Source organism: Berghia stephanieae, chromosome 9 (assembly GCF_034508935.2).
Source record: "Berghia stephanieae isolate SIO BIC M18660-M18661 chromosome 9, UCSD_Bste_1.3, whole genome shotgun sequence".
NCBI lineage: Eukaryota > Metazoa > Mollusca > Gastropoda > Nudibranchia > Aeolidiidae > Berghia > Berghia stephanieae.
In genome coordinates, this window is record NC_088368.1 from 29,907,028 (window position 1) to 29,933,767 (window position 26,740).

Below are 26,740 nucleotides of genomic sequence, written 5' to 3' on the forward strand. Positions count from 1 at the left end.
GAACCATTCTTCGGCTCGCAGGGACTCAACGATGATAATAATATTTGGGAGGCCTTAATTACATTTGGCATATCGTGCCGTTGTTTATGTAACATTGATGTCCGCTTACTACAACAATGCCCATCAGTTCCTATCCACGACGACGGGACAGACAGGTCGATATCTCTACTTTCCGGTCAGCAATGTTATTGTGTTGTCCCAATCGGTTTGACCACTCGCCATCAGTTTGGCCATTCAACAGTTCACGTTATCTGTACATCTTTTGTTCCCCTGGCCTCGTCACTGATAATGGTCTAATCAGATCATATGATCGTTGCCCGGACACGATTTGTCAAAGTACTGTTTTCTGTTGTTTAGTTCTTTTTAGGCGAAGGGGTACATAGATTGTTTGTTCATGGAGATTGGGTAATTCATTTATTCGTTTATTTGTCCGTTTGTTTATTTTGTTTGTCGCCCGTTCGTTTATTTCCTAATTTCGAAGCCGTACCGTAAAATGGCATAATATTTTTTTTTGGTTAAATCCCTTAACTCATCCTCAAGGGAGAACTTTGTCTATACGATCTATTCTAAGGAAAGACTGAAATAACCCAGGCAGCGCAAAGTGAACCAGGGCTAGGAGACTTACTCAAGGCTTCCACATCAGCATCGTCGGGGAGTCGAAATCAGTACGAAGCCAAGAGAAGTAGGATACAAGTGTAGTAGGTAGGTATAATTCTCAAATGCGTAGATGTCTATGGTAGAAAATCTAATTCAATCCAATCCATATTCAATACTGGTTGTTACTGTTTTATAGAAGGGTTTACAACGGGGCCAGGGGAGAGGGATAGATAGATAGATCTGCGTACTGCGTACCTATTTATCATTAGATAACATCCGCTTCAATATTGATAACAGACGTGACAAATGTGAGGTGTAGGTGGCATGGCTATGGCTCCATATCACGATAATTATGTCATTCTGAGACAAAAGTTTTTATCAATTAACAAGCAATTTTTTCATAACTGTCAGAATTTCATAAGTTGTCTGGAAAGGAATTCCGTGCCTTATTGCACTTGGGTTAAAGGATTGAATGGTTGAGTGTTGAACGATATGACAGATCGAGAACAAGGTAAGAATTCAGTTGAAACTCGAAAACTGAAGAAGATATTTCGTAGCGTGGTTGACTCAACCACACAGTATGACGTAGTTGTATCGTATAAAGCCAAGCGGTGTTGAGAATTGTCTGTGATCGGAATGGTGACAATAATTGCAAAACTCTGGCCGCAGCGTTGTGTTCTCGAATGAGACAATTAAAAAAAAATTATTTCACCCGACTCAGAAGATAATCAGTACCTGGCTATAGACAGTCGCGGATTTTGTAATATTTGTAAGATTGCTAGCATGAAAAGGGCGCACGACAAGCGACTCGTATTGTATGAAATGTAAACGCGATTCCAGATGGCTTGCTGGGGGGGGGGGGGGGCATTAATGATACATAGTTAAGCGCCTAGAGCTTGGCAAATCTATATATTGAAATACGCTATATAAATGTTCGAATATCCTTGCGATTCCTTTTCAATTATTCCAGGTGTGATACTTGGATTCAAAATTACGTCAAAATCGAAATTGAAATAACGTCACCTTAGCTGCAGAATGAAATGCAACGACTTTATGTCATAGTTGTAGCTCCACAAGTAATGTCTGAGGTTTTCCACCATCTAAATAAAATGTATTTATTGAGCCATCCTGTATAAATAACCCGGTCTTCAGCCGATACAAGTTCTCGACGTTGCAGTGTAATGCGACATTACGTAACTTAGATTTTGGAGCTTAAAGATAATAATCTGGAGAAAAAAAAAACTTATATGAAATATGAACGTCTAAAAAAAAAGCAGATGGTAAAATATACAGCTCAGCCCGCCTCGATTGTGGATCGAACCCCAGACCTCCTGACAGCTGGTCAGACGTAGGCTATCCTCTGTGGTACAATGAGAGCCCCAAGTGGGATGAGGGGGGTTGGAAACAATCTCGATGTAAACGATACCGGTCCCGTTGCGCCTGGAACGAATACTCTACCGAATGAGCTATCGGAACTGCCTTTTTTATTGTATTTGAGTCTTTATAGAATTATTTCATGATATAAATGGATGGTTTGTTGTTGGGTTAAATGCTATATGTATAACATATAGATAGTTCGAAGATGACGTCACTCAGGTCTTTGTTATTATTTTTTGCCATCCGCGTTTATGAGTAATGCTCACTGAACTGTATTAACCTGACTATAAACGTTCATGGATACACACAGTTTTGTGTGAGGGTCCGTTATACTTCCGGATGGCAATGTTATGAGCTTCTTGGCCAAGCGCATACTATCTATAATTTTTATAGCTTATTATGGAGAATTGAGTAAGAACTTTTCACGTCTCCAGGGAGTCAAAAAAAGCAAAAAAAAAAAACAAACAAAAACAAACAAACAAAAACAAAAAAACCAATGACAGCGCTGAAACTTCATTCATTCTATATTCAATGCGATAAACTCGGCTGTGATTTGGGGAAGAAATTCATTGAAAACACGGAGATGTCTTCTTTCCATCACAATCTTGTGTAGAAAACATTGTCAGATTCACATGATAATATTATCGATTATCTTTAACAACAAAAATTTTTCCTTTCCTATTTGCTTGATACATATTTAAATTTTCTAGTGAAAATGGAAATCGAGCCACTAATACGGCAATATATCGATATTCATAACACGTCCGGGACCGAGGAAAACAAACGGTTGTATGCAAAATACGAAAAGAAAAAGAAAAAAAAAGAAGAAAAAAATCATAACGGAATGAAACCAAGACGAGAGGTTTGAGTTATGATAGAATCTTTCAAGAAAACCGTTTTCCAAATGGCCCGGAAATAATCCATGGAGATTGGAATATAATCGTTATTGGTCTGGACGTGAGGTTGGACGTTTTCTCCAGCTTAACGCGTGTCTTCCGTGTATAAAAAACAGTTTCAGTTCTTGCCTTCGTTTTTCTTTTGTTTTTCAAGAAGAGGGAAAATGGGGGAGGGGTGTGTGGGGTGTGATCAGTTCATTATATCATACTTAGTGTCCAACTAAACCACTTGGTGACCCCCCCCCCCCCCCCTCCTCTTTAAGTAAACGATATCGATATGATATTTTTCAACTTCCTTATCCAACGGATATTATTCAAATTTTAGTGAACTTAGAATGATTTAGATATATCTCCCTCTCCCTCTCTCTTCCCCCCCCCCCTCTCTCTCTCTCTCTCTCTCTCTCTCTCTCTCTCTCTCTCTCTCTCTCTCTCTCTCTCTGCTTTCTGTTTCAAACATGCCACAACTTCCGATGGCAGCCACCATTATGTTTGACATCCACATCCGGCCCAAACCATTAATGACAACAACAAGCGTGTAGACATATGTCACTCACCCACTGGCAGCCATCAATAATTCGCCAAGTCGCTCTCCATTAAATAGCTTTCCATATCAAATTCAATAAACTACGGAGATATTTCGAATTGCACATTAAATCCTATGTGCGGCAATGTGGTCTAGTGGTTTGACACTCGCCTTTGGATCGGAAGGTCCTGGGCTCGATCCCGAGAGGCGCATAGTTGAGTCTTCTGAAAAGGCTCTTTACTCACATTCTCTCGCCTTACTCAGATGTAAATGAGTACCTAGCCGTTAACAGCGTTGTCTATGTCAGAAAAAAATTGTAATATCGCCTTCAGGCGTCATGTCTCGTCCCACATGTGAAGCGTTGCTGTGCGATCGGGACCCATTGTAAAGTCCTTTGACCACGTTTAGTGGATATTTGAACGTTTATAGTCTGGTTAATACAGTTTAGTGAGAATTATTCATAAACATGGATGGCAAAAAAATAATAACAAAGACCTGAGTGACGTCATCTTCGTTCTATCTATAGATTATCTATCTTTGTTCACTCTCTCCTTACCAGACATTTTCAGGATTTTCCCCAAAACTTCACACCCAACTAACACAAAAATATATTTTTTATCACTCAAACACAATAGCAGCAAAGTTCTCACGATACATATCTAACTTATTTAGCAAAAAATTCTCTACAACAGACTGTTCATTTTCTTTAAATTTTATGATGTACACAAGAGATCAAGCCCCCAGGCAGTGCAGATTTTTTCCAACACCCCCCCCCCCCCGTGTACACACAGCAGTAATTGGACAGCTGCGTCCGTAAGAGCTGGCGGAAAATACTTTGGGATAGAATAGAGTCTTGTCAAAAGGATAAAAAGCAAAAACTATAGAAACCGGGGATAAACTCCGGTTCCATGGGCCTAATGGCTCTGAAGGACTTCTACAGACACATCTTGATAATTCAAACACATTCGAGCTTTGAACCAGTTAACTGTCGTACTCTCTGAAAAAAAAATTGTATTTAAAAATTTGGTCTGAAAACTCGTCCTTCAAATATCGATCGATTTAAATGATCTCATCAAACCTCTCACTTCGGGGAGACCCGGGTTTTTGAGAGTTTTTGCTAAGATGTCGATCATTTATTTAAATCGATCGATATTTGGGTTTTTTGGCCAAAATTTTTAACACGAGTATTTTCAAGAGTACATCAGTTAACTGGTAGAAGATTTACTAGGAAGTACGAGAGTTGAATGTGATATTACGATAATATGTCTGTACAATTCGAGTCAGAGCTGCTATGCTAGAGAGGCTGTAGTCTGTAACAAATTATTGAACAAATATGAAAACAATAGCTTTTGAAATGTAACAAAAATACTTAACAAAGAATGTTTCGGGCTCAAAACCCTTCTGCCGACAACAACAGAAACAATCAAATTAAACTGTAAATTCCAAATAGATGAGAAAGAAAAGGTCTTTGCACGGTAAACCGATAGCGGAAAGACTTTGTAGGCTGAAGAAGGATTTCAATCTCAAAATATTCCGTTGAAGTATATTTTTTTTATTGTTTATTTTTTTAAAAGTCCATTTGAGTGACAGGAGTTGTCCAGTGTCGATGACAATGTCAGATTAGTGTACGTCACCTTTCTAATAACTGCAATAGGATTCAATAGTCTGACGTCACGTCCGCCCAGCAACGAGCAGCTTGGTTCTAAACAAAGAAAATCGGTACTTTTTATTCTTCATGCTGGCTAGAACTTTTTTACATGTCATGTGATCAGAATGTATAAAAGTCAAAACATGATCATATTTATAATGTTTTTCTCCTCTGGATACACTTTTATGCTCGTCGGAGAAGTACATATGTCATAGGGCGTCGCCATTGTCCGATAGTTAAGAACCAGTTACTAAGTTACTATGCGTCATTACAAAGGAAATCACGTCACGACTGCTGGACCCTATTACAAACAAATTAAGTCTAGTCTCATTAATCCAAAATGTTTCGATCTGAGAAATTTATCGGCATTTATATCAATAAGATGACATACATTTTTTTCTCATCCATTCATAGAAATTTACAAAATTAATTAATCCAATCTGTAAAAAAAATAATAAATGAACTTTAATATAGAACAATATCCACTAAATCTGCTCAAAGCGCTTTACAAGGGGTCCCTGGCCAACAGCAGCATTTAACATTTATTTAGGAGGGGACATGACGCATGTTAGGTGACGTCGCAATTTTTTTAGGACAGAGACAACGCTGTTAACGACCAGATACTCATTTTACACCTGAGTACGGTGAGAGAATGTGAGTAAAGAGCCTCCTCGAGCAAGGCTCGAACCCAGGACCTTCCGATCCGAAAGCGAGTGTCATACCACTAGATCACATACCCGCTGTAAATCTCTTCCGCACTTCAAGAGAAAATGTAAAAATTCCTCTTTTATTAAGACATTCAGATTATCAACACAAATCAATAAAATACACCAAGAAGAAATCTTTTTTATTTAAAAAAAAAAAAACTTTTTAAAAATCGACAAATAAATGTCCGAGTTGTAGAGAAATAATGTAATAACACAGTTTAAACCATTTCCGGTTCCGTTTTGGGAAGAGGGAGAGAATTTGTAGGGAGACAATAACGGTTCATATAAATATTGAATTAACACTCGCTACATCTTTATCGATTTTTCATATATTATGGGATTTTAACTGGTGGGAAAACATAACGGATCCCGATGTATAATGGTGTAAAGGGGGGGGGGGGGTGGTGGGTGAGTGGGTGGGTGGAGGAGGAGGTTTGTTTATCTTCCGACCTTTCCTCTAGGAGTATGTTTCATGGCAGGATTACATGGTCAGGAATTCGGGATTTATTCAGAAAGTGGATGGAAGGTTTGAATCTGAATTTGAATGTTACTCGAAGCCGACTCAATACTGAATATTTGCATTCGAGGGCGGGGAGAGTTACAATTTAAAAATTAAATTGAATTAAAGTTCCCTTTATTCACCCCGCAGGGAAATTTGTCGTTCGGTGGGAAGATTGGATTAACCTAGGCGTTAGCCGCAGTGCAGCTCCGCAAAATGAGCCAGGGTTACGAAGCAAAGACGGCTGACCCACACTGCCTGCCCCTGAATTGTTGAATGTGGCAGCAATAATTGTTGGTGCTTAGACTGAATTGGTTTGATAATCGTCGCCTGAAGGTGTCTAAATCTGTTGGAGGTTGGAGGGAAAAGTAATGGCAAGGAAAGTCTGGGGGTTGTGAGAACATAAGACAATGTGGGGGGGGGGGGGGGGGGGGGAGAGAGAGAGGGAGAGAGAGAGAGAGAGAGAGAGAGAGAGAGAGAGAGAAGTTGAAGAGGAATATATAGGAAAAGACCCGAAAAAAGAGACACATAAATATCCAATCCACATACACACAGAGGAGAGAGAGAGAGAGGGAGAGAGAGAGAGAGAGAGAGAGAGAGAGAGAAAGAGAGAGAGCGAGAGAGAGAGAGAGTGAAGGGGTGGGGGGGGGGGGTTGAAGTTGAAATAAGAGAATATGAGCGAGAAGTGTTGGCAGGAGAGAGAGAATGGGGGTGGGGGGGGGGTCTATGTGAGTCTATGATAAACACTTACTAACACACACAGAAAGAGAGAGAGAGAGAGAGAGAGAGAGATAGAGAGAGAGAAAGAGAGAGAGAGAGAGAGAGAGAGAGAGAGAGAGACTAATTAACCAATCTCATTTCTTTATTTGCTGATAAATGTTTAATGAAGTCAGCCTGTTCCTGGTGTTAAAACAGGGGGTTATTCCGGTCAAACATCGAATATTCCAGTTAAAATCGGTTGTCATTCACCTTGGACAATAAACATCATCACAGCCAAATTGAGTACATACCTGCCAACTGAATCGGTTCTAGCTAATTATGACAAACTCTTGTGGATTTTTTTTCTTCATGATTTTGGCTTATTATACTTTGACAAGTTAACTCCCATACTCTGGGAAAAAAACACGTTTATTAATTTGGCCAGAAAACCTGTCCTTCAAATATCAAATGACTCTCATCTTGGCAAAAACTCTCAAACCGTGTTTGAGAGTTTTTTGTCAAGGCGAAGGTCATTTTAAATCGATCGATATTTGAAGGACGAGTTTTCTGACCAAACTGTCAAATACTTGTTTTTACAAAGTACGACAGTGAATTGGTTAAAATGTTACCCGTCGCCTCAAAAAGGTATAATTCATGTCGGGTTAAACTAGAAACTAAATACTTTTTTAAAAAAAAGAAGAAGAAAATTCAATTTAATTGACGAAAAATGTGAAATGTTTGTTTCTATTAGTTTCACGCCCATTCAAACACATCGATTCAAATAGTATCATCACGATTTTAACCCTCTCCTTACCAGCCATTTTCAAGATTTTCCCCAAAACTTTACATCCAACTAACACAGACTCAGAAATAATAGCACTAAAATTCTTGCGATATATAGTTTCTGCAGCAAAACATATCCTACAACACACTATTCATATTCCTTAAATTTTATGATGAACAAAAGAAATTAGAAGAAGAAAAATGTTGGTTGTATCGTAACGAATGTTACGATTTTCCTAGGGTTTAAACAACCACTGATCTTTTCAGACATGAATGATCACGATTTGTTGTCGAAGGCAGTGGCTGTTTTCACAATCGTACACCTGTGGCAGGTAAACTGGACAGGCAAGATCTTCCTCTCGGCTTTAATTCCATATTCTCCAACGGAGTCTAGACTATTTTTTCAGTAAGACGGTGGTTCCTCCCCCTTCGAGACAGACTGTTCGCAAATTTCTAAACAAGTTTTCAGACAGATGGATTGGGATTGTCTGGCCGCCTGGGGCACCGGACATTTCAATGCATGACTTTTTCTCATGGGGCTAAGTCAGAGACATTGTTTATTCAGCTCCCATATCATGAATTGGTACGCTTACCATTTAAAAAAAGAGCTGTTATTGAATCCATCACGCCACAAAAGCTACAAAACACACGGAAAGAATTCGAAAATATGTTAAATTTGTTTGTACGTAGGTAGCCATAGCAAACGTATTGGGACGCATTGAGTAAAAGATAATGGTAGACAAAATGTAAAGCATATAATATGTATTCATAATTCCACGTTGAAAGTATATTGGCTGTAACGTTTTTCTGACAAGATAAAGATCTGAACAACTGTGTATGAAACGTACCAGACAAAGCAAGAAAGAAAAATAGAAGAAAAAAAACCATCCTAAAAAAATCAGACTGATTTTTTTGGGATGGTTTTTTTCTTTATACCGTTGCCTGCTCCTTAATCTCTTTATTTGATATTTTTCTTTTAAAGATACTATCAAACAGGGAAAGACATCTATGGACAACCTGTATTATGTGAATATACTCACCCCCAAACACGTAGGACCTTTCCACATTCTGCTCGTGACAAGATGAACGTGGAGCAGGGTTGCTTACGGGCGGGGTGGGGGTATTCGGGCTGATAGCGGTCTTGGAATCCCCCACCCTTCTGCCGTAGTTATTCATCTTATAGGAGTTGGGATTCGAACCGCTGTTTAACATCTGGGCTAGCTCGTGGCCGCGCTGGCTCATGGGACACGGATGACCAAAATCAATCAATTGTTATCAATCGTGGTTTGTTTATATTTTTCCCCCGAAAAAGAAACAATATAATACGGTTGAAGTCACACTCCGATTTGTTCTTTTGCCAGCCAAAGAGACGAACACTTATCACATTAGATCCAACGATTTAGAAGTAACTAACGATACACATAATATGTTCTTTATGGTTTTACAGATATTTGTTATTGTTTTGCCAGTCACAACTGGTCAGCGTTTGACTGAACCACATACTATCTGCATTACAGAAAAAGAGGAAAATACTCATCATGAAGGTTCATGGGATAAAATTGTAACAAATGACGATGTTAGAAAGATATAATTACATCCCATGTATACCGAGCGTCAATTTAAACTGGCCAGTGATTAATTTCCCATAGCTTAATAACTTAATAAATTTCACATCGGAAATTCATATACCATTGAAAAGTGAAGAGAATGCCAGGTATGATACACGAATTTGAGTAAGACTCATACGTGTTTACCCAAATGGGGAGTGGGTTAAAAAAAAACATCCCAAATTTCGGGTATTGCAAAAGTAATAGTAAATGCACAAGGTTGAAGAACGCGTAAATGTTTTGACGGTCTTTGTGTTTTTCCCCTCTTTGCATTTTGTTTCTTGGTTCAAATATAATTCCTTTTGAAAATGTCAATGGACAAGAATATACTTTGAAAATTCTCGTTATGTTAAGTCAATGCTATGAGTAACTGAGTAAAACAATGCGAAACTAACGATAACATGATTGATAACATGGTTGAGTCATGGTACGCGTGGGCTGATATTATAGATAGTATGCACTTGGCTAAGAAGCTCATAACATTGCCATCCGGAAGTATAACGAACCAACACACAAACTGTGTGTAACCATGAACGTTTGTAGTCGGGTTAATACAGTTCAGTGAGCATTACTCACAAACGCAGATGGCAAAAAACGATAACAAAGACCTGAGTGACGTGATCTTCGAACTATCTATAGAGCCCTCAATGACGACAAGCTCTGTAAGATGGTTAGCTCTTGTCAGCCAATACCATAACGGACCACCTGACGCCACAGCTCAAGATCTCTTTCACTCATTTTTCATCGTACCATCAATCACGACATCATATTCTTTGCTGTCTGTCAGCAAACGAAAGCTAGAAGCTGCTATTGACAGAAAAAAGAACACTGTCCCATTAGGACTGAAAGCAAAGTTTGTGAGCAATACGCCATTGAAACCTTAATGACATGCGTAGGATGTTCCTTGAGCACAATTCTGACGGATGGTCGTCGGCATTTCAATCCTGCCTCTCGGAGTCTTCTTCTCATATTATTTGATAATGAAATCTAGAATTCATTCGCAGTATCTCTGATTGATGCAAAGGGTTGGATTGTCATCGTGGTTTTGGTCTAAGAAAGTGTCTATCGTCGTCAACAGACGACATTTTCTTCCCAGTTGGAATCAGTCCCTTGATCGCAATATTTGTTTGTTATAATATTATCGACACTGGATTTGGAGCAATGGTAGAGCATTGTAATATCTCATGATGGAACACCAACAGCATTCATACAAATCAGTTGGTTTCTGACAACGTCAGAAATTCTAGGCATGACTGAAATTCAGTTTGTAAGACGCCAGCTGAGTAAAATGGATTTTTTTTTCAGATTAAAATGTGTTCTTGTACATTATCGTTTTATTTTCCTGCATTACGTCACTTCCTCTTCCCAATAGGAATGTACAGTGCGCAGTGGAATGCACGTAACAACCGACGCATTTACCATCCAAGCAATGCCAATTTTGTATTCATTTTGAGCTGTCTACTTTTTTGCTCTCTTTTGTAGCTTTGATAAAAGTACGAAAAAGTTTGTTTATCTTGTAGACCCTGATACATTAAGTGAAGAATTTTACTGGCTTTCACATTTATTTCGGCATTTTTAAGTGTGACACTTTGTTATGACGCTATAGGCGGTAAAGTTCTGGGCAGTTTATATTGACGTTCAGTATAATTAAGTATCATGAATCACTTTTCACGTTGTATCACGTTCATTACAAAAGGATTCTTTTCTTTTTTTTTTTTTTGGTGTGAACAAACAAAAAATCGATCAGAATTTACAGGTTTACACAAAAAATATCCTTTCCATAATCAGCCGTTCATAATACTGCATAAGTAATACGTGTCACGTATTTAAAATGTTGGTCTAAAACTCGTCCTTCAAATATCGATCGATTAACATGACCCACCTTGCTAAAAACTCTCTAACCTAGGACTTCCGTGAATTCAACATGGAGCACTTTTCTTGAAAAAGGATTGGGTTATATTACCACAAAGATGACATATTTCAAATGCGGAAGCAATTCAAAAAGAACATTTTTTATTCTAGTTAGCAAGCTTTGACTTTATAAATCGATAAATTTAGATGACCCAAACTTGTTGATAAGGCTTTCGATCTTTGAAAAGTTGGAAGCAATCTGAATCTATCGGTATAATAAATATTAAGTAAAAATGTTCTGGTCAAATTGGAAGGGGAGATGCGTTCGTTCTGTCAATGCATGGCAGCACTCTGGATCGTTGTAGAGACTTCGTGGTATAATCTTTGATGATGATGATGATGATGATGATGATGATGATGATTATGATGATGATGATGATGATGATGATGATGATGATGATGATGATGATGATAGTTACGTTGTTGACAATAGGGTCATGGGCAATGATGGAGGATGTGGTCGTAGGAATGGAAATGAACAACTAAATAGTAAAACCGAACTACTACATCATGATCCCATCCTACCGATAAACCAAGCCCCCTCCACACAAAAAAATCCCTATGTGGTCAATAAATAATTGACTCCAGTTGGAACAGATCAAAGAACTAATCTCACCAAAGGACCGATTAAAACATTCATACTAGTGTCCATTTTGTAAAACAATCCATCCTCTCCCCTCCCCTCCCCCCTTGCCACAGTAACACACACACACACACACACACACACACACATACACACATATACTATATATAAGTATATATATACTAAATATATATATAATAAGTACCGTTTGTCCATAAATCAAACATATTTTATGTACAATCATGAAACTCCAAACACGCACTCTCAACTCATATTTCTAAACCCATGTGTAACATATAGATAGAATGCGCTTGGCCAAGGAGTTCACAACATTGCCATCCGGAAGTATAAAGGACCAACACACAGACTCTGTGTAACCATGAACGTTTATAGTCTGGTTAATACAGTTTAGTGAGAACAACTCACAAACGCGGATGGCAAAAACAATAACAAAGGCCTGAGTGACGTCATCTTCGAACTATCTATATACACATCGACACTGCAAAACACACTTCATTCATTAGGCCGGAATATTTATATTATGTAGCATGAGAACGGCATGATGTCGTGGTGATTTATGAGCTATAAATTTGAAAAATAATGGACGTAAACAATGAGACTTCCGTTAACTGTATATTATGTTTTATTAAGGGCAATGAATCATCATCATCATCATCATCATCATCATCATCATCATCATCATCATCATCATCATCATCATCATCATCATCCTCACTATCAATATCACCATCATCATCATCATCATCATCATCATCATCATCATCATCATCATCATCATCTTCGTCGTCGTCATCATCATCATCATCATTTTGAGCTTTTATATAGCGCAATATCCACTTAACGTGCTCAAAGCGCTTTACAAGGGGTCCCTGGTCAACAGCAACATTTAACATGTAGGACGAGACATGACGCCTGTTAGGCGATATTACAATTTTTCGGACAAAGACAACGCTGTTAACGGCCAGGTACTCATTTTACACCTGAGTACGGTGAGAGAATGTGAGTAAAGAGTCTTTTCCAAGGACTCAACTATGCGCCGAGCGAGGCTCGAACCCAGGACCTTCCGATCCGAAAGCGAGTGTCATACCACAAGACCACATAGCCGCACAATCATCATATCATTATCATCATTACAATGACCATCACCAGAATCATCATTATCATTATCATCACCACTATCGTCAACATAAGCATCATCGTCATCATCATCATTATCATCATTACCATGAACCTCATCATCATCATCATTATCATCATTACTATCATCATCAACACCATCATCATAGTCGTCGTCATCATCATCATCATAAAAAGTATCATCATCATCACCATCATCATCGTCGTCGTCATCATCATCATCATCATCATCATCGTCGTCGTTGTCGTTGTCGTCGTTATCATTATCATCATCATTACCATGACCATCATCAGCATCACCATCATCATCGTCGTCATCACCAATATTATCATCATCATCATTACCATGACCATCCTCATCATCATCATCATCATCATCATCATCATCATCTTCATCATCATCATCAGCATCAGCAGCAGCAGCAGCACCATCATCATTGTCGTCATCATCATCATCATCATCATCATCATCATCATCATCATTGTCGTCATCATCATTGTCGTCATCATCATCATCATCATCATCATCATCATCGTCATCATCATCGTCTTTTCCAATTTACAATCAATGTTGGACTCCTGACTTACTCTGACATAATACCGTTTCGAGGTCATAGAATATATATATATATATATATATATATATATATATATATATATATATATATATATATATATATATATATATATTTATATATATATATATATATTTATATGAAAGCAAGATATTGTGAGCACAGAACACTCAGAGGAAACTGATGAGGAAGAACGTTTGAAAAAGCCCCAAGAAGAAGCCACAATTAAAGCTTCAAAATGTTTGCAAGTTTGGCTGGAGAATAAAGATGAACATAACATGCGAGCTGAAGATGGGACAGATACAACCTCATCTGAAAATAAATTGATTCATCAAGTCTCAACAAATTGGAAATCAATACAGCCTTAATGAACGAGGCTGATATGTTGTTAGATAGAATCGACATAGATAAAACCTATATTCTCTTGTTAAATTGTTACTGTTAATAAACGATGACAGCAATAATATCGTTTGTTATTCCATGTACTCTTTTCCAACAAACAAAACTAAGAGAAATTCTCAGAGTCAGACTCGAACCCTCAACACTGAAAATTGTCCAATGCATCAAAAGTTAGCCCAAATCCAGACCGGTTGCAAAGAAATCATGCACTAGTTGCATCAATGTCTTCTGGTTGCAATGACATCACCCATTGGTTGCAAAGACATCACGTGGTTGCAATGCCACCAATCAAGTTGCCCTAAGAAAACAGTAATTAATAAGTAAAATATTCAACAGTTCAGGTTGCATCACAGAGTGAAGTAGGAGAGTTATCTATGTTACTTATATAGAGCAGACTGGTAGGAGCAACATCTGTAAGGGAAAAGCATAATGCATTTAAGCCCATCAATTGTGGAAACCTAATCAAATGACTCTCTCTCTCTCTCTCTCTCTCTCTCTCTCTCTCTCTCTCTCTCTCTCTCTCTCTCTCTCTCAATATATATATATATATATATATATATTATATATATATATATATTATATATATATATATATATATATATATATATATATATATATATATATATATAATATATATATATATATATATATAATATATATATACATAAATAAAATTCTTAAATTTCTAATGACTCCTATAAATCTGTTTCATGGCTTTTACTTTGGGCAATCTTCGGGGAGTGGAATCGTTATTGTTGTTACTGTTGTTTATAATCGTGTGTTGTTTCGTACGTCCTGTGATGTGTTATTTGTTTTTATGTGTTTTAAAGGGTTTTACAGCACTTGCAACACATTAAGGTCATATCGGCGCCAGTAAAAAGGAAGAAAATGGGTTAGTAAAAAGTTCTAGAATTACAATTAAAGCATCCAAGAATAAGGCAGACAATGGGGAATTGATTCAAATAGGGAACAGGTGTAGATTCCAAGAGCACACTATCAAAGTACTAAGTTTGAGACCACCTAAAAGTCTCATCCAGACACAGGCACAGGTCCCGACTAAGAGGAATACACTCATATGTTTACAAATCATATGTTAAAAAAAAAAAACAGTACATAACAGAGAGATAATTTACAACGAAAAAAATATCATCTCAACTAACTATTCATTTGACTGTTTCCCTCTTAGCCAGGGCATCGGCCAGGACCAGGACAAAACCAAGTAATCTCATTCCAAGACAAAGACAGAACGCAAGTTGGAAAAGAGATATAGGGGGATAGAAGACGCAGTAAGTACCTCCCTGTCCACTATGGGAAGTCAGGAACCCCACCCAGTGTGATGTTTTGGTGTTGAAGTACGAAACAACACACAATTAAAAACAATTGTAACACCAATAACGATTTCACTCCCCGAAGATTGCCCAAAGTAAAAGGCATGAAACATATGTAGGAGTCGATAGAAATTCAAATATTTTATTTATGTATATATGTCTATGGGCCCATGAAAGCAAATCCGTAGTAACAATAGCTAGACGAGACAAAACGAAACGATAACATTTGAGTAAAAAAAAAACAAACATGTCTTCGTTGAGGAAAGTGTGTTTTGTTCCTGAGGGAAAGCAAAGCGTTCAATTCCGAAACCTGACCATTTTCATTTTAATCTGAAGTTTTCTTTATCCAATTCATCCCTGCACGCAAACACACAAACAAACGTACTCACACACACACAAACACACACACACACAAACACAAATACAAACACAAACAAACGTACTCACACACACACAAACACACTTACAAACACACATACAAATACACCTACTCACACACACAAACACGCATACTCACACACACACACACACACACACACACAAACAAGCACACATACTCAAACACACAAATATATATACATATATATATATATATATATATATATATATATATATATATTTTCAAAAATGTCGGATACGCTATAATGATTCCAAGAAAACTATGCAGTGATGATATCAACAAAACATTAATGATGTCTCTAAAGTCATGTGTCAATGTCAACAAATCTAAACCATAATGATGGCAAAAAAAGGGTGTGAAAATTATATTTTCAAAACTGTCCGATATGTGATGATATGATTACAAGAAATCTATGCAGTGATGATATCAACAAAACAAACATTAATGATGACACCAAAGTCATGTGTCAATGTCAACAAAAATATACTATAATGATGGCAAAAAAGGGGTATGAAAACTATATTTTCATAACTGTCCGATATGTGATGATATAATCACAAGAAAACTATACAGTGACGACATCAACAAAACATTTAATGATGTCACCAAAGGCATGTGTCAATGTCAACAAAGCTAAACCATAATGATGGCAAGACAAGGGTGTGAAAATTATATTTTCAAAATTGTCCGATATGTGATGATATAATCACAAGAAAACTATACAGTGATGATATCAACAAAACATTTAATGATGTCACCAAAGTCATGTGTCAATGTCAACAAAGCTGAACCATCATGATGACAAGACAAGGATGTGAAAATTATATTTTCAAAACTGTCCGATATGTGATGATATAATCACAAGAAAACTATACAGTGATGATATCAACAAAACATTTAATGATGTCACCAAAGTCATGTGTCAATGTCAACAAAGCTGAACCATCATAATAGCAAGACAAGGGTGTGAAAATTATATTTTCAAAACTGTCTGATATGTGATGATATAATCACAAGAAAAATATGCAGTGAAGATATCAACAAAACATTTAATGATGTCACCAAAGTCATGTGTCAATGTCACCAAAGCTAAACCATAATGATCGTAAGAAAAGGGTATTAAATTTATATTTTCAAAACTGTCTGATATGTGATGATATAATTACAAGAAATCTATGCAGTGATAATATAATAATATATCAACAAAACGTGAATGATGTCACCAAAACCATGCGCCAATGTCAACAAAGCTAAGCGAGTCATCATCACCGACTTTGCCATAAACCGTCGGTAATGATATCAACAAAACTATTTCAAACCACAAAAGTAAAAATCCCTGAAAGATGAATTACACAGTCAGTAGAACTGAATTCCGTTTGATTCCTATATCGTATGTCAATGGAACATACGCACGGAATCGATAAACTTATGTAACGAATAACACAAAGCCTTAAGTGTTACAAAAATCAACAAGAAATATTTGAAAAGTTACACAATCACGGGAAACCCATCACGATAACTGGAGTCGTTGTCTAGGGGCCGTGTTCCAATCACAAGGAATACAGGCGTCCATTTCGTGTCTGGAACTTCAGTCTCGATTCTCCCCCTTACTTCCTTTTGAATCGGTGAATCGAACAGATTCCTCCCTCTCCCCATCCCCCCCCCCCCCCCTCCCTACCCAATTTCCCCCTTCTCCCTCTTCCCCCAACAAATGGCTGGGTAGGTAATCTTGTGATACCCTCACATTCGTGGCACGAGCTTCTCTCACAAACTGTCATACTTACACACACACAACACACACACACACACACACACACACACACTTGCTGCACGTTCGTTCTATAATATTATGATGGGACAGACGAGTCAGGATAGGCAGAAAGAAAGAGAGAACCAAGGGAAGGGAGAGAGAGAGAGAGCAAGCATTTGAACTAACTGGAATATGGTGAGAGAGTATGGGTGAGCAAAAAAGCAAAGCGATAGGAGGGGGGAGAGGGGAAGGAGGGACGGGTCGAGGAATGAAACATTGTATACAAATGTAAATATTATACAAGATATAAACAAAATTTACATGGAATTCTCGTTTTACCTGGACAGTTTGGGGAAAAAGGGGTGGAGGGAGAGAGAGAGAGAGAGAGAGAGAGAGAGAGAGAGAGAGAGAGAGAGAGAGGGGGGGGCAGGGAGTCGGGAGAGGAATGGGGAGAGACAGAGAGAGAGAGAGAGATACAAAGAAAGAGAGCGAGAGACGAAGATATTATATATATATATATATATATATATATATATATATATGTGTGTGTGTGTGTGTGTGTGTGTGTGTGGAGAGAGAGAGATAGATAGATAGAGAGAGAGAGAGAGAGAGAGAGAGAGAGAGTAGAGTTCATATTATTGAAACGCGTAATGTGGAGAAAAAGAGATGTTTCAAAACACTAGGTTAGCTACAAAAAATATGTAAGCTATTTATCATACATAAAGTTGATATAAAAATATGAATAGCTGCATACCATGGGTTAGAGCGTATTGAAAGGGATAAAGATAGTTGCAAATATGATGCATTACCGAATGCAGAATTTATAATAATTCTGAACATTTCGGATAAAACATTTTTCCTGTTGAAAAAAAAAACAGTTTAATAAAATAGTGAGATAAGTTTATAGCTTAGATTGTGTATCCATCGTTCCGTTATCTATTTCATTCTCATTCGTTCATTTGGGTCAGTCTATTTTTTATTCATTCGCCCAACGCTAACCCCACCCCCTCCCTAGACTTCCTGATGGACTCACTACTACCATACGCCGGAAATAAACGGGCAGATGTTTATTTCTTATTCAATTATTTTTGTCATATTTTTTCAATTAAAAAAAATTACGTGATTTTAAAAATTGCAATTTTGTCGCTCTCTAAATACATTCAATGAATTCAACATAAGAAAATAGGTGATTGCCAGTTATTATTATATCCTCTAGATATATCAAAATCGACAACGAAATTTTTGTAACTTTTAACACTTATACAGTGCATAGATTTTTTTTTGCATGCTACATCACTCTACTTTAGAGCGGATAAATTTAAACTTTACTTACCCCGTACTAGTACTACTTTAAAAAATTAAAATTAAAATTATACCTATTCCGTCACGACATCATAAGATATCGTCGCCTAGGCATTCCACGAAGGAATATAGATAACTCATCAAACAAGATGTCTGATGTCAACAGGAATCACTCGTGTTGTCCAAGTGAGGAAATTGGGGGTTAATAATCTTGCTAAAGGGAAAAAAAAACGAAAGTGCCTGAAGCGTGGCTCGAACCCGGGTCCTTCCGGGTCACAGTGCCTTAACCACTAGGCCACTTCGCCCACCTACTAGTACTAATGTTAGACAAAATACTTAATTTTTCCTCCCATACACTTGTGGAATGATATCAAATTCGAAACAAAGGATGCATGGTCGGTGGATAGTTTTAAAAACTTTGATCGACCGAGCGTTGTATTATTTAAGATCTCAGTATGACCAGTAATCTTTTCTTACTCATTGGTATAATGAATCAAATGTCCTTTAAGAAATAAGAAAAGCAATCAAAACTATGGGAACAGCGACTGAGGACCGTTTGTAAATCAGGTAGATCAACGGAATATTGCATGCACAATTAAAAATCACTCAGAAATATTCAAACCCCGATTTTATAAAAGAAAAACAAATAAACAAAACAACAACAACAAAAGAAGAAGAAAAAATAGCAAAAACAAAAAAAAAACCCAAAAAAAAAAAACAACAACAACAACGTCAACAAAAAATGAGTGGATTTGCAAGAAAAGGAAAGTCAGTCTCGGCCTCATCGAGGTTGATTCTAAGCCATAATTTATTGTCCATCTAGCGGTGACTGTGCAGCTGTTTCCTTTAGATCTGGCAGAAAGCATTATACGATAGACAACATCCTACCTGCTAAAGGGTGACGAGATATTGTAACTATACAAGCTAGAGAGACCAGGATTAACTCCGGGTCCGTGGGGCCTTTTCCCATGACTCATCAAACTAATTTCCCCAATGATTACCTGACAAATTAAGGGAGATCGGAATTACGCATGTTTTTAGAATAAATAAGCCCACCACCTTGAAATGGTGCCGTTATATGGGGTTACTCGGGCCATCAGGGGTTATTCGGGCCATCAGTGATTACTTGGGCCATCAGGGGCTACTTGGGGTCACCAGGGGTTACTCGGGTCATCAGGGGTTACTTGGGCCATTAGGGGTTAGTTGGGCCATCAGAGGTTACTTGGGCCATCAGGGGTTATTTGTGCCATCAGGGGTTACTCGGGCTATCAGGGGTTACTTGGGCCATCAGGGGTTACTCGGGCCATCAGGGGTTACTCGGCCATCAGGGGTTACTTTCGCCACTTTCTTGAAAAAGATTATACTAGTGAAACCAAAAACCTTTTCCCCCCAAATAAATAGCAATTAACAATGTTTAGAACTGTTTTCGCTCGTTCTAAGATGATATTTTGAAGAAAAAAATGTACACTTATGTTTTTTTCAAAAACAAGTGGCCCAAGTAACCCCATATTTATTTCAGCAGCTATTATGTCAGGTCGACGTGAATTTATTTGCATATATTATATGTACAAGTCGTGTCGGGGTTATATTGGTACTGAAAATAGAATTTATAGTAAAACAGTATTGAAATTGGAATACGTTTATCTATTTCATTTATGAGAAAGTGGACATGGTTTGAGAAAAAGCATAAGCCAAAAATTTCAGATTCTGATCAATTTAACAATAAATTGTGCGGCTATGTGGTCTAGTGGTATGACATTCGCTTTCGGATCGGAAAGTCCTGGGTTTGAGCCTCGCTCGGTGCATAGTTGAGTCCTTGGATAAGGCTCTTTACTCACATTCTCTCACCGTACTCAGGTGTAAAATGAGTACCTGGCCGTTAACAGCGTTGTCTCTGTCGGAAAAAAATGTAACATCGCCTAACAGGCGCCATGTCCCGTCCTACATGTTAAATGTTGCTGTTGGCCAGGGAATCCTTGTAAAGCGCTTTGAGCACATTTAGTGGATATCGTGCTATATAAAAGATCTTATTTTTAAAATTCAAAGGTTTGTCACCCGCTTCTTTCCTCCTCCATAATAATAATACCAGATTAGCGCGATGGGTCTCAAATCCAATATCGTCACTAAGGGGCTAAAACACACCCTTTAACCATGTAACTGCCGTACTCTGGAAAGACACGTATTTAAAATTTGGCCAGAAAATTCGTCCTTCGAATATCGATCGATATAAATGACCCTCACATTGAAAAAACTCTAAAAACGTGGGACTCTATCAAAGCACCTCGCAAGGCCCCTGGTTTGAGTTTTTGGGTTTTTTTCCAAGATGAAGGGAATTTAATTTGATCGATATTTGAAGAAGGACGAGATTCTGGCTAAATTGTTGGCTACGTGTCTTTCCGGCAGTTAACTGGTTAAGAATTGAAGTAAATTCCAATTCATTTCTCACACCGGGTACCATTTCTGTAGGGTCACCATTCAGAATACAAATAGGGACAGGGACTGCCTAAGTCATGTGAGGAGGGTGGAATCAATCGGAATCCGGGAGTTATTGCGGCTGACTGGATTTGAGCGTATAACGGTGGTAACTCTTGTCGATGGAGAGAGTGGAGCTTGACCTTTATGACAAAGGTAACGTTGTTAAAATTGAAAAAAAAAACAGTTTAAGCGCACCCCCCCCCCCCCCCACCACGCCCGTCATCCAATATACACACTCAATCTCGTTACATCTCCCCCCCCCACACCCACTCAAATTTAAACATGAAACGTGTTTCTTTGACGCCATTAGAATCATCAATGGGCTGAGAATGAGTTGCCGCACTCTGAAAAAAAAACATTCAAAAAAAAAAAAAAAAAACATTGGCCAGAAATCTCGTCCTTCAACTATCGATCGATTAAAATGTGAAGTCCCAGACTTGAGACCTTTTGACAAGATGAGGTTTATTTTCATCCATCAATATCAATTTGAAGGGGTCCTTTTTTCAAATTTGTTCTTTTAAGATTGTTTTGATAAAGCTCAGTCACAATCACCCTCTAGGTATTTTTTCTATGTTGTTGTTGTCGTTGATATTCTGCTGCTATTGTGTTTATAATGACATTAATGTTGTCGCTATTTATTTTTTTTGTTTGCTTTGCCGCTGCCATTACTAATGTCGATCGTGTAGGTTCTGATGTTATTGCTGTTGTAATTGTTGTTGCTGTTGCTGTTGTTGTTGTTGTTGTTCATGATAATGAATTGAAAAGTCATTTTGAGAAAAAACAACAACATTCATTTCCTCTATCCGAGCTTTTAGTTTGGCACGATGATCGACGTCGAATCGAATCGATTAAAGTCATGGAATCAATCACGTGACAGGACCGGAAATTCCACATGGCTTATTGAAAACAACGTTGGAGAATTTTTTTTTCTTTCAAAAAGCCGAACATTTTGTTGTTGTTGGGTTTTTTTTAGGGGCAGAGTTTTGTTGTTATTGTTGTTGTTGTTTGTTTGTTATAGTCATGTTTTTTGCTTTTTTTTTTTTTAGGGGGGCGGGGGGTGTTATTGTTGTTTGTTGTTTTTGCTGTTGTTGTTGTTGTCTTGCTGTTGTTGTTTTTGCAGTTGTTGTTTTTGTTTTGTTTGTATGTTTATTTGTTTTTGTCTCTCTTTCTTTTAACAGCAAGGAGGTTTTATTTGTCACGCCCATTATCGTGGGATATGGGAGGGAAATGTGGCGATCAGTATGATTAAATTAGTAAGGGCAATACCCTCAAATGGTGGCGATAGTACAGCGCTAAGGACCCATCTTTGGGATTGTAGCTCCGATGTCGGCTGTTGACCTGCGACTACTTACTACGATATTGGCTTTGACGTTGTCTTTGCTATTTACCATCAATTTGCGTTTAATTTCGTTTTCAAGGTTATACGGCGCTTGCAACACATTTAGGTCATATCAGCGCCAGTAAAAGGGAAGAAATGGGATAGTAAAAAGTTCTAGAATTACAATTAAAGCACCAAAGAAAATGTAAGACAAAGGGGAATTGGTTCAAATAGGAAACAGATGTAGATTCCAAGAGCACACTATCAAAGTACTTAGTTTGAGATCACCCAAAAGTCTCATCCAGACACAAGCACATGTCCCCACTAAGAGGAATACACTCGAATGTTTACAAATCATATATAATACGTAAATAAAACATAATACAGTGCATAACAGAGAGATGATTTAACGGGCGCCATGCCCTGTCCTACACTTTAAGTGTTGCTGTGGCAAGAAAGCCTTATAAAGTGCTTTGAGCACGTTAAGTGGATATTGCCCTAATTAAAGTTCAAGTTTTCAAATTTTATGAGGACTTGATGGCCTGGGTTCAATTTGCATCAAGTGAAAAATCTCTTTCGTCCAAGATTTATGCGTGTTTGCACTCTTGAGGTATGAAACTCGCCTTCGGACCTCTAGTTCCGTGGTTCGAGCCCCGCCATGGGCTGCAAAAAGTTGAGTACTTGGAAAATCTTACTCACATTCATTCTCTTACCACATCAAAGTGTAAAATGAGTGCTTCGCCGGTAATAGCATTGTCTCTATCGATAAAAAAAAATTGTAATAGCGATCTACGGGCATCATGTCTCGCACAACATAATAAGAGTTGTTGTTGGTTTGGAATCCATTTAAAAGCACTTTGAGCATTTTTACTGGAAATTGCTCTACATAAAAGCTCAAGGATGTTTCTTAATCATTTTGACTTCCTCCAGTTTCATCGCAATTAGTCAAACTATTTCTAGTATACGAAACTACTCGGTTCCATTTCAAATTGTCTAAGACGTGAAGTCTTCCCTAGCCTATTCATTCACTTTCATTTCAACTAACAAGTGATCACTGGGTTTTTCCAAGACCACCCGGCCTCATTACGCTAAGAGGCGATGGAAGTTAATAGAGAAGGGAAATGGGCGTTAACTTTGCCAGTCCCAATCGGACCGGGTACAAAGCATTCCCGAATTACAAGTCGGGAGTGAATGGGGGACGTATCGATCTGGTAATTGAAGGTCGAGGGTTAATGTAGCCAGTGGCAAATATCCCTCTACTCCTCATTACTACTACATCTCTACCAGCTGAGAAATGGGCGGCCACGAAGGGCGGATAAAGGCTATTATATACGAGTATCAAACTATATATTATGTATATGTAGATATTACCTATATTATCCATTATGGGTTTCTTGTCTATCCGCCTCTCTTTCTCTCTCTCTCTCTCTCTCTCTCTCTCTCTTTCTCTCTCTCTCTTTCTCTCTCTCTCTAATAATAATAATAATAATAATAATAATAATAATAATAATAATAATAATATAATAATAATAATAATAATAATAATAATAATAATAAACAATAATAATAGACTCTTATAGAGCGCACGGTATCCTCAACAATGAGGCTCTTGGCGCTTTTATATATATATATATATATATATATATATATATATATATATATATATCATACATACATATTATCCAAGCGATGTTAATTAAGGTAACTGACCGGATGGGCAGTGACCGCGGGGGAAAATGGCCTTGAGATTGTGTCCTTGGGCAAGCTGACAATTAGGAGAAATTACTTCATTCAACCTTGGTGCAGTTGCTTCGTATGGTGTCACTCTATACAATGTTATGGTGATCTATCAAGGTCGCAAACTCGTCGCCGCAAACGTGTACGGTCGCGAATCAACCCGGAAGCGTTGTCATAATGCAACGCTCGACTAGATGCTCTGCGCTTTCAGATTCTTGTCCACAAAGCGTATATATGTAGGACAGGTGGCAAGTTCCCACTGATGAAGCGACGATGCCGTGGGGCAGGTTCTCGACCGAAGTCGATTCGCCGCCAGCCAGTGCCTCCTCTTGCTGGTACAGAAGCCTGGCAACTTCTCTCCCAGCTTTGAGGAGTTATGTCACCGCCCCCTCAAGGGATTTAATCCGTCCAAACCGACTTCAATCTCGTATGCGCAGCCCTGTCCAAAGTCAGAGTTCTGAGAAGCTAAGTACAAAAGTTGCCGGGACTCGGCTCGAAACAGGAGCACCGTCCATTATGCGCTTGAGAAGGGTTTCCCCACCCCCTCTCGATTTTGTTAACCCAGCCTGTAGCAATCGTTTCCCACTGGAAATCGAGGTTGCTGCCATTATCGGGCCCCATTCTCTAGGCGTTGTTCCCAGCGTTCTATGACATCAGCCTCCTCAACGTAATGGTACAACTATGACAACAACCTTCTCAACGTTATGGTGCGACTATGACATCAGCTTTCTCAACGTTATGGTGCGGCTATGATGCGAACAGGTCGTGACGGATAATGTCATAATGCTATTAGATCAGCGACATCTATATATGAAGTCCTAGTATTAGATAGATGACGCCTAAAAATATGAAATGAATATTATTCCATGCCACTTTGCCTGTGAAGAAAATGGTCTCATTGCTAACTTTGAAAGTCCTATTGACCAATACTGGCCACTGTTATTGTAGTTTAATCTGGATTTTTTAAAAAAAAGATATTAAACAAAAAGTCATGATTATTTCCTCTATTTTATTATTTTCTTAAAATATAAGGTTGGGCGGGGGATCGTAAGATGACCGAATTAATATGAATGGCGTGAAACTATTGTCTGCTGAACCTGGGTTCCAATTCCAAATTCTTATGAAAGTTAACCCCCCCCCCCCCCCCCCCCCCCTTCTCTCTCTCTCTCTCTCTCTCTCTCTCTCTCTCTCTCTCTCTCTCTCTCTCTCTCTCTCTCAAGTTCCCACCCAAAAACCGATCCACCCACATCACAGAATGAGTCCTTCCCCTGGTCAGATCACCAAGACAAGGCAATACTGCCATAAATTAACAAATAGTTTTTTCTTCCATTTTGGTCAGACAACTAACGTAAACTTTATACATCCATCCATTTTGATGACACCAAACATTTCTTTAAAAACATCAAACCCGAGACTTCCTATAATTTTCCAGTCTAGGGCTTTTACACAAGTTGGGTGGAGTGGGGGGGGGGGGCTCATCTAAATCGATGTCCATAAATAAAGTAACATTTTTTCTAAACAACAAATTGACCAAAAATCCAAAAATGTTTTGTCAGAGAATTGCAGTCAATCCGGCCATATTAGTGACCACTCCATCCTGAAGTGTCAAATAAACGGGAGGGACCTCCGACGGCTGAAATCCATTACAAATGACCCGGTTGCCAATAGTAACGTGATGCATTGCCTAGGGAATCTAGCAAACCGTATCACTTGCCTGGCAGGAGGAAGGGACGGGTCAACTTGAAGTTGGTAAAAGCGTTTCTGAATTCGATACAATGCTCGAAAAACGATCTGGTCTCTGATACTTGAAGCAAATAAAATGATTAATATATATAAATACATATATAGATATAAACATGTAAATAAATGAATAAATTAATCAATAAATTGATAAATCGATTTCATAATATGGGACCCTCGGCAAAAGGGAGAAATTCGAATGGTTCAGAGAGATGATCTGCATGGGAAAAACTCCATATCTCACTGGAAAAAACAATCACTCGTGTTAAACTATTTGGCTCACAGAGATGTCTTCAGTCAGGAAAATGATGGTGGTGGTGGTTGAGATGACTAGAGGAAGTAGTGATGATGTGGCTGTTGTGTAATTGGTGATGATGAATATGACGACGATAATGATGGTGATGATGATGATGATAGTTGATAGATGATGATGATGACAGTTGATAGATGATGATGATGATGACGACGACTACGACGACGACGACGAGGAGAAGGAGGAGGAGCAGGAAGGAAAGGAGGGGGAGGAAAAGGAAAAAAAACCCATTCCCTTTTCTAATTTATCCCATTTCCCTCTCACTTTTTGTCCATTGGAGAATATCAGAGAGCGTGGTCAAGGGGAATAACCCATGAATTAATATTCCCATTCAAATTGCAGAGTTACGTTTTACTCGAAGAAGACACCCCCCCCAACTAATATCACCACCACTACCACGACCACCACCACGACC

General features: G+C 38.2%; 1 protein-coding gene across 1 annotated transcript in view; it reads right to left on the bottom strand.

Annotated features, from left to right (window-relative positions):
* LOC144980026 (band 7 protein AGAP004871-like) overlaps window positions 1-26,740 on the bottom strand; it is a 99,890-nt gene that overhangs the window by 23,843 nt on the left and 49,307 nt on the right. The gene's annotated exons all lie outside the window — the stretch shown is intronic.